This window comes from Rutilus rutilus, assembly GCF_951802725.1.
Source record: "Rutilus rutilus genome assembly, chromosome: 10".
Lineage (NCBI taxonomy): Eukaryota > Metazoa > Chordata > Actinopteri > Cypriniformes > Leuciscidae > Rutilus > Rutilus rutilus.
This window is the reverse complement of record NC_140215.1, coordinates 24027426-24042799: the sequence shown is the minus strand read 5'-3', so window position 1 is coordinate 24042799 and position 15374 is coordinate 24027426. Positions and strand designations below refer to the sequence as shown.

The window sequence follows — 15374 nt, the reverse complement described above, 5'->3', positions numbered from 1 at the left end:
ATTAATATGTGCTTTATGAGTTCTAATAAACAGCCAATATCCTAGTAATATGCATGCTAATAAGCAACTAGATGAGAACTGGACCCAAAACTAAAGTGTTACCAAAAAAATTGCTGACAGAAAGTTTTGAACGATACATAGGCTATTCCTTTTTTTTTTTTTTTTTTTTTTTTTTTTACATAAGCAACAATAGCACTGTTATTAATTTCATTAGGTTATTTCATTTCAAATATGCCTATAGTTTTATTATTTACCACTCAACTATAAATTTAAATATTACAAATATATAGTAAAAATGTTACGGTTACACTTTACAATAACTTTACAATTCATTTGTTTACAATAGTTAATGTATCTACTAACATAAACTAACCATTAGCAATACATTTGTTACTGTATTTTTTTATCTTTGTTAACATTAGTTAATAAAAATACAGTGCATTAACTAATGTTAACAAATTTGAGCTTTGAACTTTTGATTTTAATAATGTATTAGTAGCCTAAATATTGAAATTTACATTAACAAAGATTAATACATTTATTAACATTTATGTTGTAGCCTACTCTTTTACTTTTTGCTATTTTAATTCATTTTATAACTGTATCATATCTTTTTTTATTTCTTTAATAACTGTTTTAATTTTCCTTGCTTTTATTTTGTGATTATTTTAATTCCTTTCTGTAAAGCACTTTGAATTGCCATAGTGTATGAAATGTGCTATATAAATAAACTTGCCTTGCCTTGTAGAAGTGCAGTTCATTATTAGTTTACGTAATTTAACTAATGTTAACTAATGAAACCTTATTGTAAAGTGTTTCCAACTTTAGTGTTTTGCTTGTAAAATGGCAATCATCAGGGTCAGGGACGCCAAGACGTTATACTATGCGAGATAAATAATATATTGCGCTCCGAAAATTTCCTATAGCCTATAGAAAATGCGGCCTAATGCATGCCAATGCACATTTCGTACAGGGTAGCCTACATATATGCTGCATTTTTTTATTATGGGAAAGCCATTGTGTCAAAACGCCAGTGAGTCGTATTTCCATGCCTTGCATGACGTCACAACGGGTAGGGCGCAATCACATGGATTTCGGGGCTGGACAGGAAACGGAGACGCCAGGAACGCGCATCGGTCCGCAGCTCAGAACGGGAATGGAAGCGGGAGAGAAACGGGAGGCTCGCTCGTCTCATCATCACCACCACCATCCTCATCCTCAAATATAAGCGGTCGGCACGGGCAGCGAAACCCCGATTTAAGTGGTGGACCTGGGATTCTGTCGCTGGATTTGCGCAACACATCAGCGGCTTTTTTCCATTGTTACCGTTTCCTTCGGACAAGACAGAAGCCGCAGAACCGTCGGCTGCTTTGCGACAGTAAGCGCTTACGCTTTATTTATACTCGCTGCTGCATGCGACCTCTTTTTGAAACAAAGACATTAATGAACCGAGCACGAGCATTGGCTTGTGCATTTCACACTGGCTGTGTATTATTAGCTCATTAGTATATAGGGATACACAGAGGAAAATCCAGGGAACAGCCCTGAAATTCAGACAGCTGTGCAGTGCCTTCATGTCTGAATATCAGGGCTGCTCCCTGTGTAAGAAAACCCCCCGTTGTATTCGATATTAAAATACTGAAACGATTAATGGTAGCCTACATTTAGCTGATTTGTCAGTTTTTGCACTATAGAATAAATAATATGGAATAATGAGGCGAGATTAATCAGTCTGTCAAATAGAGGATGGGGTGCATCTCCATCTATCTGAATAGCCTAACGTTACATCTGCTGTTGTTCCAGATCTTGAGGCTGGTTGAGATGTTAAACCTTTGCTATAAGCCTTTTTGGTCTCGTTTCTGCTGTTATTGGTGTTTTTTCCCCCTCGTTGTACCTGGTGGAGTGTGTTCTGCAGTAACACATACTGCACACAGATGAGCTGTTGCCAAATTGGACCTCCCCTACACACACACACACACACACACACACACACACACACACACACACTTCAGGCTCCACCCTTTGCCATGACAGCTGTGGGTTTAGTGCCAGTCTTGGTGCCCGTGCAGTGGAGGCCTATTTTCACACATATTTGTCCAGATTGTCTGAGATTGTGTATACTTTTTTGCCTAAGCGAATATTTATTTTTCAGGCTTTTTTTTTCCGGAAAGTTTCCTTTAAATGAAAGGTAATTTGTAACATTAGGCCTATATGAGGTATGCTGAATCCTGCCATTAAATAGTTTTTCAGCATGTAAACACTAAAACAGTTCACATAACAATAAAAATGTAGCATGCATGATCAACTGTTTTTGACCAACAATGTAAAAAAGGATTGATAAAATTGATCACTTTTACATTGTTACACATGCATTTCTGTTTCAAATTAATGTTGTTCTTTTGAACTTTCTATTTATCAAAGAATCCTGAAAAAATCCTGTATTTTTTTTCCATTTTATTTCCACATTTATTTTCATCCTCTATTTTTCCACAAAAATATTAATAATTTTCAACATTTATAATAATAATAATAAAAAAAAAGTTTCTTAATGAGACATAAAACAAGAAATACAGACCCCCAAAGAGGGGTAGTGTGTAGTTGTCACAACAGTCCAAAATCATATCTTTATGGCTCTTTTAATGCTACTTTAACTGTAGATTGCAGATGACTGTCATATAAGATTGTACTATCATCTATCATATGCATCTTTGATGACTTCAGTAGAAGCTAGAGGCAGACTGGAAGAGCTCAGATCTGAAATGTGGATCATTGCATTGGTATAGAGGAAATATTCTAATAGCAACCTCTTTGCTTCAGATTTTGGAAGCTTTACTGCGCTTGCTGCTGGTAATGCATTAAACTTGAGATTTATTTCTCCTGCACAGACTGCTGTTGCTTCAGTCTAATCCAGTGGGAGCAGTAGAATATGTGCTGAGAGGGATGCAAAACAAAGAAATTGTTTTGCTTTTTATATAGGAATTACAATGGGAGATTGTTGCTGTAAGGTTCCCAAAATGCATTGTTAGTGGTATGTGCAGAAATAATTCTCATTACCTCTCACCATATGTGCAGCAGCAGCAAGCCAGTGTCCATTCCCACTGGATTCCTCTTTCTAGAGCTGGCCTACTATACCAGAATGACGTCAAGTGATTGTGAAACTAGGGTGGATGCTGGCAGTGTGGACCCTTGGGTTCAAATGCAGAGAGTCTTGCGGCCTGGATCTTTTTCTGCTTGACAGATTCTTTGTCCTAAGTGATCGTAAATGAGTCCTGATAATGATCCAGTAGGTTCTCTGTGTTGCTGACCTTTGCAGCACGAGGCGATATCTGACGGCTCGCACTGCGCCCACTCTCGGTACTGAAACTGGAGACGACTGCGGGGCTCTTCAGGACGGAGGAAAAGAGCAGACGAAGAGGAAACGGCCAGCTAGGATAAAAGGGAGTGAAATCATTTAAGTTAATAGCGTCCCACGAGTCCCGGACGAAAGGACGTCCTTTGTTGGGGCAGGAGCAGGTCAACCGTGCGCATCAATCTTCAGCGCAGCACAAGTGCAATATTGCTAATGTTTCGTGAGTGAGGGAGGACTTCGTGCCAGCTTTAATCAGCTGACATCTGCTCTATAGCAGCCCGAATGTATTGTCAGGTGTGTGTGATCTGTCATCGGCTTAGTTTCGCTCATGAATGGCACTCGTCTGACTCTATGCAGATGTTTGCTCCCTTGGATATAACAGACATTAGACCAGAGCCTGATTTGTCATCAGAATGATTTGTCATATAAACCCCCCATCTCCATAACACTGTAAACATGTAAAGGTGGAACGAGGTGGAACGAGGTGACTCATGTCAGAGTGTTTGTACACATGGCCTGTTGAGCTTTGCATTGTGATCCAATGTTTTATTTAGGCGTGTTTGGCTCTGTATTATGTTCACATTAATGTGAACTGTCTTACAACAATGGCAGATTTTGCCCTCCTTGCATTGGCTTCCCTTCTAACAGCACTGCTTACATTGTAACCTGCCTATATTGGGTAAAAGATTAAAAGTGTTTACAGCCTCTCAACCAGTGTTGTTTTAGAAACATTGGCAGCTGCCACAGGCAGTGACACGGCTTCATCTGTGTGTGTGAGAGGTAAACTGTTGGAGAGGGAGATTCACTGCGTTCATGCACTCAATTTGCTATCAAAATGCATGAATTATTTACAATGACCAAAACTGAAGTAGCAACAGATCTTTTCTTCCCAATTGTGATGTATAGTGAAATAGATTATTGAAAAAGAACAAATGCCGGTCAAGGACTTGGTTCTGTGCATGGGTTGTTGATTAGATGGAGGCAGATCTGAACGTGAGCTTTCAGTCGATTGTAAGAGAGAGTTTAAGCAATGATTGGAGGAGGCATACGGCACCAGAGAGAAGTCTGTCATTGCAAAAAAAGTTCTGTTAATGAAATGTTTAATTTACGAGGTCAAACGCATGCATGGAAGAATTGATCACAATAAGATACATGCATTTAGAAAATGGATGAATTTTCATGTCATGCCGACTTTAAGATGAAGTGTATGTTTTCAGTATTACTGTATTTTACTGTAATTTTACTGTAATTTGCAGTGCACTAAAATAAGCCATTTGTAGATTGTTGGTTTCCCCTGAAAAGAGGAAGTATTGTGGTTATGTGGTCCTTTTAAAACATTGCTCTGTCTGATTGAGCATCTCGACCAGCACAGCAACATGATCCCAGCCAATGGTGTGAGTTTGGAGATAGGACTTTCTGATTGACCAATGGTAAATGGGGTTGGAAAAAGCTTGTTTGAAAACAAACATAATTTTTGCAATTCCATTTGGAGACACTAATGGCACAGAAATTATACACTCCCAAAAGCTTCTTTGTCATGCTTTCTACCACATGAAATGCTGTCACTGAAAACATAATTTACTTAAGACATATTGTTGGAAAATAAATGTTTAAAATAATGCCCTGATAATTTAAGCTGTCACTGCATATTCGACTGCCAGTGCATATCCGATTGAAATCCGGTCAAATGCAGCGTGTGAATGGCAATTAATCACATGAAATGCAATTTTTACAAATCTGTTGAGCTACATTCGTATGTGGTTTGAAATCCTATTCAAATCGCATTTCTTGAAATCTATTTCAATCTGACTGCTCTGATCGGATTTCGCGTGGTTTATGTGACTTTCTAACGGCTCGTAAAATGTAAACGTCAGATGTTGTTATAGGAACAACAAGGTTATAAAGTATTATTTGCCGGACGAGCAGAAAATGACAATATAATGGAGACATGTTTTGCCGCCAGAGACAACAGCACTTAATAAAGCCACGTGTACCAGCCTCCTACAGTTATGCCGTTGTCTGATAAGACACAGTAGTCCAGCGTGGCGATACACATTGTCATGTTATAATTAAGACAACATCTGTATTGCAAACCCCTCCATGTTGTTGTTGTTGTTGTTGTTTTTGGCGTATACCCGCCAACGCTACGTCATTGCCATAAAATCCAATACGGATATTCCGGAAACCAAAAGAGCGGCATGGACACACAAATCAGATCTGAACTGTTGCGATACACAATGTGGATGCCATTTTTAGATCAGATTCCAATCGGATACACATATAATCGCATATGGAATGACAGTGTGAACGTAGCTTTAGTTTTTGAGTTAAGCTATTTTAATTGCCATTATTAGAGGCTCTGCCCAATGATCTGTTATGAACAGCATTTTTATAAACAGCAGATTAAATATGATCCACACCTCAGAGCTTTACTTGAGTGTTATACATGATCTCACTTATTTATTTCGTCTTGTATATCTTCTTTGACAAACTACCATACGGATTTTGACAGACGAAAACGGTTCATTTCCGCGCAATTGAAAATTTCACATGAGGGCGAAGAATTTCACCACGCTCACCCTCATGCTGTTGCAAACCTGTATGACTTGGCAAGAACGTCATTTGTATAACATAAAGGAGAGTAAACGATGACAGATTTAGATTTTCGGGTTAACTAATCCTTTAAGACCACAGATAGTGGAGTGGTTCTTTTTGACAAGCTGCAGCCTTCATTTGAGCTCCTTTAGCCACTGACAGTCAATGAGATTAAGTGTCACATTATACTGCTGCCAAGATTTTATGGACACAGTTGACCTTGGCAGCCTTCATCCCCACGTCCCCCTGAGAGGAGTGGCTGTTTCCCACAGGACACGGGCTAAAGGGAGAGAAGGAATGAACAACCAGAGTTCTATCAGTTCTGCTCAAGGACTACCATCAGCCGAGTGTGAAGTGACACTCTCAATGTGTGCTGTTTGTCCTCGTTTTGTGCATAACTGACAGAAGTTTCTCTTGCATTCCTCAGGAGTGCTTCAGAAATGCAAAACATGTGATTCTTATTATAAGGCACCATATTAAGGGATAATGTACAGTCAACTGCTCATTACAAAATAAACTGGATGGAGTAATCAGGACCCCAATGCGAAGGAAAGGTGTCTTGTTGTAACACCCCAAATGGGATGGAGTGGTAACGACCTGCTGATTGTATATTATCCTGCTTATTACATGGCCACTTACCAAATAAATATTTAAATTACATATTGATTTGAGTTATATTGTTTCATTATGTTTAAAGAAAGAGACTGTCGACTGATACAAGAGCTGAAAGCACAGATAGGATATCAGTCAGTGGACAGTGGTAGGGTAGACGTAATATTTCTTTTAATTAGACATATATTGATGATATTTGTAGGGGCAGTCGTGGCCTAATGGTTAGAGAGTCAGACTGGTAATCCGATTCACAATACTTTCAAGTGACTGAGCAAGGCACCTACTCCCCAATCGCGCTGCTGCAAAAATGGCTGCCCACTGGTTCGGTTATGTGTATCCACGGTTTGCAGTGTGTGTTTGTGTGTGTGTGTGTGTGTTCACTACTCCCTGCTCCCAATGTGTGTAACTTGAATGGGTTAAATGCAGAGTTTCGGTTCTGAGTATTGGTGACCTTACTTTGCCTACATGTCACTTTAATACTGTAAAACCCCCATTTTATTAGCACACACACAAAAAAGTGCTTGTGTTATGCAGTTTAGTGGTCATTTATACCAAATTACTTGTTTGACAGCAGAATGATTGAGCAACCAGAATCAAGTATTCCATGTAATATGTTTTTTCAATGGTTGTTCCACATTATTAATGTTCAGTGCTGATAGAGAGCTTTAAATGTGTTTGTGGTGAGGCAGATTTGCCTTTGGCACTTTCTGAAATTGTTCGAGGAGATGTTTCTGTCTGTCTATCAGTGCTGTAGATCATCAAATTGTGTTGAAGTTGTCAGCAGTTGCATTTGTTGATGAAAGGTAGTATATTAACATCCAAGTAGTTTGTTTGTATGCCATGATATTTTGATGATTCATACTGTTGCCACCTGAGCAGCTTTTGTTTTGGTAGATAGGTGGAACAATGCCTCACCCAATGTAAATACACATGGGTGTATTTCAGCCATATGTATTTCAGTATTTCAACATGTTCCAGCCAATTAGCTCTCCTCCTCCTCCGGGTAGTGTGCAGATATGGTTTCAGTAAAAGGTGAAGAACAGTTTAGTAAGATGTGGTGTGTAACTTCTATACTGTCTGGCTGTGGCATCACATGTTCTAATCTGCTTGTTTGAGAGGCCCAACTTGGCAACATTTGGCACCAATGATGTGAGTTTGGAATGGGACTAAATGTTCATTTGAACCAAGAAGTCTCTTATGTTCACCAAGGCATTCTTTGATCAAAAGGACAGTGAAAACAGTAACATTGTTCATTTTTGTGTTTGAATGCATGTTAAAATGTAATTTATTTCTGTGATGGCAAAGCTGGATTTTTCAGCATCATTACTTGATGTCTTCAGTGTCACATGATCCTTCAGAAATCATTAAATCACTTAAGGAACATTTCTAATTATTATCACTGTTGAAAACAGTTGTGCTGCTTAATATTTTTGTGGAAGCCATGATAGTTTTTTTTTTTTTTTTGAGGATTCTTTGAAGAATATAAACTTATATAGAAAAATTTAAATAAAAATCTTTTGTAACATAAATCTCTTTAATGTTACGTGATTAATTTAATACATCCATTCTTGCTGAATACAATTAATTTCTTTAAAAAACAAAACTTGTTTTACAATTTGTCTTAAATTGCCATATCATGTCTTAAAGTGGTCATGCATTGAGAAATATATTTTTTTACAAAGGCCATTACAATAAAAATATCATTTTCAGAGTTTCAGAACTCAGAACCCAAAACTTTGTTAGTCTAAACAGCTTTTATTGATGCCAAGCTCAGAAAACGATTTTGTCACATTATTACGTCGTAGTGTGACGAAAGACTGCCTTTGCCGAAGAAGATTAACACCTACATTTTACATCATTGCCTCTTTAGCCCCGCCCACCGATTCGTACGTGTCATTACTCAACAATAGTGATGCTTCTGAGGATTACAAGACGTTTTGAAGTACCAAGTTGTGGGAAAACAGTCTTTTCATTGCCGTCCTTGTGATCCTTACATTAAGAAAGAGTGGATGAACCTAACAAAGTTCTAGTCAGATCGCATCAGTAAGACACTGCCTGTCCATTTGTTCGCTTCATGATTTTTTTTGTTGTTGTTCATATCCCCTTTAATACATTAAAAATAATACGTTAACATTTAGCAAAGTCTCTCATTCTGGTATATATTCGATGTATCTTCTCTTTCTAGCCTAGATTCGTCGTTTAATCAAATGTAAAGCATCACAAATTACAACCAAAGAGATAGAGAGTGAAAAAGAGAAGGTTTGTTTGTAATATTAGTAAGTGTCAGACTCTAGGGGGTTGTTGGAGAGTGGGTTGTTTTTTAGGATGTTTTAGATATTAGCAAGTGGTACTGTGTTATTTTTGTTCAGCATGACCAAAGAAGCGACCTGCTAGCGATCGGCTGTTAATGCTAGCGACCCACTGTTTCAGTCCTGACCTACTCTTGTAAGGCAGCCAAGTGTGTTCGGGGAAGAGAGTGTGAGAGAGTGACAATGGGGGTAGAGTTCGCATGATAGAGCATCAACCATCACTGCTTGTGCTATCTCTCTGTCAGCTCAAATAGTGGCAGACGTGTCTCTGACTGCGTGATAGCTACAGAGTTATCTGTGTTCCCAAATCTCAGCTTGAACAAATTTCTGCTTGGCCTTGACGGTGCTATCCGAGCGTCACAGGTTGTTCTGTCTTGACCTGTAAGTGGTTGAATCTCTGAGATCTTACCTTGATGTAACCACGCAACCCATTTTGTTATTGGTTTTATAGAGGATTCATAATAAGTGGTAATCTCTCAGCAGCAAAATTGTAGGCTTGCCAGAAAGCCAGATCGTAAAAAGAAAGAGTATGAATAGAAGAAACTTTCTGGCGAGTTGATATAATGTTGAAATCCGTGCTTGGAAAATCTAACCTCATTTGCTTTTGGTTCACTCGTCTAATGTTGTTGTTTCGCGTCGTGCCAAGCTTTCTGCTCTGTTCCCTGTGTGGTGGACCGGGGGAAGAATGAGAGGATGGAGATCAGGATGCAGGTTTTTGGTCTTCTTCCCTCTCTGTTTATTGATTCATTGCGACATTTATTTTACTAGCTCAGTATCTGACTGTGAGCAGTGTCAGCTGGTTAAGGTCAAACTCTTGTTCAAGGTGAATGAGAAATGTAGAGATGTTGGCAGTATCGTTTTAATTTGTCTGAGAAAGAATGATCAAGATGAAGAGAGAGAGAAGAGTTCAGTGTGACTCATTTTAGTTGATACGTTCGTACAATACGTTAATCAACACGTTCAAAATGATTAATTTGAGTTATGAGTTGAGAAATTGTACTTTGTTTTCACTGTTATTTAAATTGTTGCCTAGTTTCATTAATTATGAAATCAATATGTGATATCTGTTATTTTAACACATTTTGCCCCTCTAAACAGATGCTATATGTACCAGTTAGCTACTTTTTTGTATTAACTTTTATTGCAACTTCTGTTACAAAAGGGTCGCTTGACTAGTCTGAAACTTTAGCTTCCCAATCTACAAGCTACTCTCATAATTCAAAGTTAGTTTCAGCACTGTGAGTAACAGAATCCTCTATATATCCAGCTCTAAGAGTGAACTCCTTACACAGAAAATCATTTGATCGTGTTATGACATGTCTGGAACAGCTGTGGTAATGCAAGGAGAGACATAATTACATCCCAGCTGTTTTTCCCTCTAACACGTCCAGCTCTGAGGTAAAGGAGAGGCAAATGTTCCTGGGTGTAATTGTTGAAGTTTGTTCAGATTGATACCTTTATTTTGTTTAACTTGTGTTTATTAACAGAAAAATAGGTTTTGCCTGTTCTTTTCAGTCAGAAGTGTCATTCTGTTTAAGCTTTCTGGAAACTGTCAGAGAAGTTTAAGATTTAGGCCAAAGTTCAAAAGAAATTTTCCAACTGTCTGAACGTCTTTATATGTTTAGTAAGGAAAGGGAATGTGTATTAGACACTAAAGGTGTGTACACACACACGCATATTTGTTGCCTGTTACTATTTTTAAACTGAATATTTAAAAAAAATTCATTAGAATTATTGTTAATATTAAATATTGAAATGTAGTCTTCTGTTTAAAAACAGCATTTGTTAGTCATCACAGCTTACACTATCTCTTAAAGCCCCTGTTTTCTGTGTGTGTGTGTGTGTGTCTGTGTGTTTTGAGGATTCACCTCATTTGTGACGTTATGGCCTAGACCCTCCTAACACCATCCCAGAGCCAGACTCTCATTGGGTGGCTGAAGAAGGGCATCAATCGCATTGTGTCCGAAAAGGGTGCAATTAGGGCTGAGCGATATGGCATCAAATATGAACACAATATTTTTTCCATATTGATCAATATAGATATTCATCACCGTATACAGTATATTTTGATAATCCTACCAGATTGAAGAGTATCCCGACAATGACTGAAGCTTGGAGAAACCAAATATTTGAAGAGGTACAACCTATACATAAAAGTTCACTGTTCATTATTTTATTTTATTTTATTTTATTTTATTTTATTTTATTTTATTTTATTTTATTTTATTTTATTTTATTATTCATTGATGATCATCTTGTGCTTTTACCCGCAAATATGCGTCCCCTAATCAGCACTTCATCGCTTTTAAGAAACCCAAGCCACTTCCATATACAGTGAGGAAAATAAGTATTTGAACACCTGAGAAAATCAATGTTAATATTTGGTACAGTAGCCTTTGTTTGCAATTACAGAGGTCAAACGTTTCCTGTAGTTTTTCACCAGGTTTGCACACACTGCAGGAGGGATTTTGGCCCACTCCTCCACACAGATCTTCTCTAGATCAGTCAGGTTTCTGGGCTGTCGCTGAGAAACACGGAGTTTGAGCTCCCTCCAAAGATTCTCTATTGGGTTTAGGTCTGGAGACTGGCTAGGCCACGCCAGAACCTTGATATGCTTCTTACAGAGCCACTCCTTGGTTATCCTGGCTGTGTGCTTCGGGTCATTGTCATGTTGGAAGACCCAGCCTCGACCCATCTTCAGTGCTCTAACTGAGGGAAGGAGGTTGTTCCCCAAAATCTCGCAATACATGGCCCCGGTCATCCTCTCCTTAATACAGTGCAGTCGCCCTGTCCCATGTGCAGAAAAACACCCCCAAAGCATGATGCTACCACCCCCATGCTTCACAGTAGGGATGGTGTTCTTGGGATGGTACTCATCATTCTTCTTCCTCCAAACATGTTTAGTGGAATTATGACCAAAAAGTTCTATTTTGGTCTCATCTGACCACATGACTTTCTCCCATGACTCCTCTGGATCATCCAAATGGTCATTGGCAAACTTAAGATGGGCCTTGACATGTGCTGGTTTAAGCAGGGGAACCTTCCGTGCCATGCATGATTTCAAACCATGACGTCTTAGTGTATTACCAACAGTAACCTTGGAAACGGTGGTCCCAGCTCTTTTCAGGTCATTGACCAGCTCCTCCCGTGTAGTTCTGGGCTGATTTCTCACCTTTCTTAGGATCATTGAGACCCCACGAGGTGAGATCTTGCATGGAGCCCCAGTCCGAGGGAGATTGACAGTCATGTTTAGCTTCTTCCATTTTCTAATGATTGCTCCAACAGTGGACCTTTTTTCACCAAGCTGCTTGGCAATTTCCCCGTAGCCCTTTCCAGCCTTGTGGAGGTGTACAATTTTGTCTCTAGTGTCTTTGGACAGCTCTTTGGTCTTGGCCATGTTAGTAGTTGGATTCTTACTGATTGTATGGGGTGGACAGGTGTCTTTATGCAGCTAACGACCTCAAACAGGTGCATCTAATTTAGGATAATAAATGGAGTGGAGGTGGACATTTTAAAGGCAGACTAACAGGTCTTTGAGGGTCAGAATTCTAGCTGATAGACAGGTGTTCAAATACCTTATTTGCAGCTGTATCATACAATTAAATAGTTAAAAAATCATATATTGTGATTTCTGGATTTTTTTTTTTAAGATTATGTCTCTCACAGTGGACATGCACCTACGATGACAATTTCAGACCCCTCCATGATTTCCAAGTGGGAGAACTTGCAAAATAGCAGGGTGTTCAAATACTTATTTTCCTCACTGTTATTTACATTAAGAATTTTCTCAGCTTTGGAGGTGAAGTGTCTGTCTAGAAAGTGTGTACGGGCAAGTTGAAATGCACTATTTTGTGCTAATTAAATTTTTAATAATTATTTTGCGACTCAAATGTGAACAGCAAAAAACATATCTTGTCATCACTTCTTGGCTTGTTACTGTTTGGGAATTTCATGAGACAAATTAAGAGTAAATCGTGTGTGTGTGTGATATTGAATCTGGATCTGATCCACTCGACTGGCCCTTTAGATAAAACTCCTCTTGGGGATGTGTCCAAGTCATGTAGCAGCATGTGTAGCATTGGTTATCCTGTTGTAGATCCCTAAATGTAATGATGAGAGTTCAGTTTCAGTCATACAATAGGTCAGCAAACCTAGCAATTTACTATTAAACTTAAAGGTGCAGTAGTACATCTGGGAAAATGCTAACTTTAGCCTGATAGCACTCACAGCGTACATCCCACCCTCCCTGCCATAGATAATGCCTCTCATAATTTTAGAGAAAACTTTATAGTACAGTTATTAACAGTACTACAATACCAAACGTAAACAAATTCTTAAAAACGGAATAGATGCAGCAATTCTTCGGTTTGTTTAGCTAGCAAAACTTGTCAGTGTGTAATAACATTTATTGCATGCCAGGGGTTCCACGATGAGAGTCTGGTTGTTGTTGCTGCTTGCCTGCCATTCTCGCTCTGTCTTCACAGTGTACTTGAACGTGCTGATGACTTATTATGTCTGCGTAAACAGGCTGCGCTGTGGTATGCAAACACACATTGACCGACAGGGAACACATGCTATAGGACCGTTCGGACCGAACGCAACGATTGAACGAACATCCTATGGTCCTACGCCTTCCACAGACGACATATGAAGACTTCAGATGCAAAAGCCTCTAAGTGCCATCTGAAATGTTCTTCTAAAATTAGCATTTTTTTACCAAACTTGTATATTTAGGTTCAGTAATTTCACTTTAATGACAATTAATAGGTCATTTTCATTGCCATTAAAGTGAAATAACTGAACATAAACATACGAGCTTGATAAAAATTATCATTTTAGAAGAAAATTTCAGATGGCACTTAGAGGCTTTTGCATCTGAAGTCTTCATATATTTATAAAAATACATTTAGACCGCTTAACAGAGTGATTGCTATCAGGATGTGAGGAGACTTTCAACCAGCGTAACAAAAAATGTTTCTGCAGAGAATCACCTACTCTGTGGTTCTTTAATGCGAGTGTGATGGCTGCACAATGAAAAGGTTCTTTAATCCTCTATCAAACCAAGTGAGCTGCCTGTGTAGGCAGCATTTTATGGTATCATAGGTGTGTTCCCAACTTCCAATGTAAATTTTGAGTACACTTTAAAGCATGCCATTTGCAGATATATCAATCTCAGAATGCATGGCAACAACGAAGCCTTAAAGGGATAGTTCACTGTTGTCATATTTGGCTCATGGATACCATGTCAGCGTTGAAACATTTCCACTATTGCGTGCTTCAGCATGTGTGTGTTCTGAATCAGATCGCTCTGACCTTCCAGCGGCGCCAACCGTGGTACGCAGAAACTAATCAGCTCCTCTGCGATTAAACCCAGACATACACACACCATTGTGTGTATAAATGTGATAAAGACTGCTACTGCGGTGTGAAAGTAGAGATGGCTCATGGATTTGTGGGATCGAATTTCAAAGCAGGTCTGGTGGAGTTATGATGGGTCTTCAGCACTCCTGCCTAAGGCGTTCCCTCGTATGGAATAGCTTGTCATTTGTGTTTTGCTTTCTTTTTCATTGCTATATTCATCTTTTTTGTGCATGATGCTGAGGATGAAACAATTTTTTCATTCTGTCCGATACCAATAAGCTGATCATTTTTATTTTGTCTAAATAAATTTAAAAGAAAACACTGAAAATTATTAGTAAAATTAAAATTATTAGTTAAATTACAAGGGTTATTTGGGTTAAATTTGTTAAAATTAAATTAATAATTTTATGTGATTTTATTTGCTTTTACATTTTTTTTAAATGTCTAAATTTCTTTCTAAAATGTTGCTTCAATTTTTATCTGTTTTTATTTTAATAATTGTAGTGCTTCAACTTATTTCATTTCAGTTAGTTGCAGTTTTTCATCTGATATTTGTATTTTATTTTATTTTATTTCAGCTTTATTTCAATTACTGAAAATTATATTTAATAGTTTTAGTTTACAAAAACAACACTGGTTTGATGATGGCAAAGGTAATCTAAATATAAAAACATGAGAATGAGCATGCATGCACAATTATTTACGTATTTAACAATGACTGATACAGCTAAATAAAATAAAAAAACTCTAAAGCCTTGGACACACCAAGCCGACGTCGAAGAACTAGTGGCAATGAAAGCTGACTGTTGTCGCCTCTCGTCGACTGCGTCTCAGCCAAAAAGCTGTGCTTGAACGCACCAAAAGGACTAAAGGCGACTGTCAAACATGCGTTCTGCGCCTGCGAGCAAGTTAATATCTCTCTATATCAGCAGGTATCAATAGTCTGTTTTTGTCATTCAAAAAGGGAGACCGAAACTAGGACTGCAGATATAGCTACAAACCATAAACAAAGCAACGCTTGCTTAACATTTTGAATATACAGTGAGGAAAATAAGTATTTGAACACCCTGCTATTTTGCAAGTTCTCCCACTTAGAAATCATGGAGGGGTCTGAAATTGTCATCGTAGGTGCATGTCCACTGTGAGAG

General features: G+C 38.4%; 1 protein-coding gene across 4 annotated transcripts in view; it reads left to right on the top strand.

The window, feature by feature from the left end:
• Positions 1 to 1119: 1119 nt before the first annotated feature.
• The window catches only part of raph1a (Ras association (RalGDS/AF-6) and pleckstrin homology domains 1a), a 72575-nt gene continuing 58320 nt past the window's right edge, over positions 1120 to 15374 (top strand). For all 4 annotated transcript variants that reach the window (XM_084422179.1, XM_084422176.1, XM_084422178.1 and 1 more), the window contains exon 1: positions 1120 to 1378. The gene's annotated coding sequence lies outside the window, so the exon portion shown is untranslated. The remainder of the gene's footprint in view (positions 1379 to 15374) is intronic.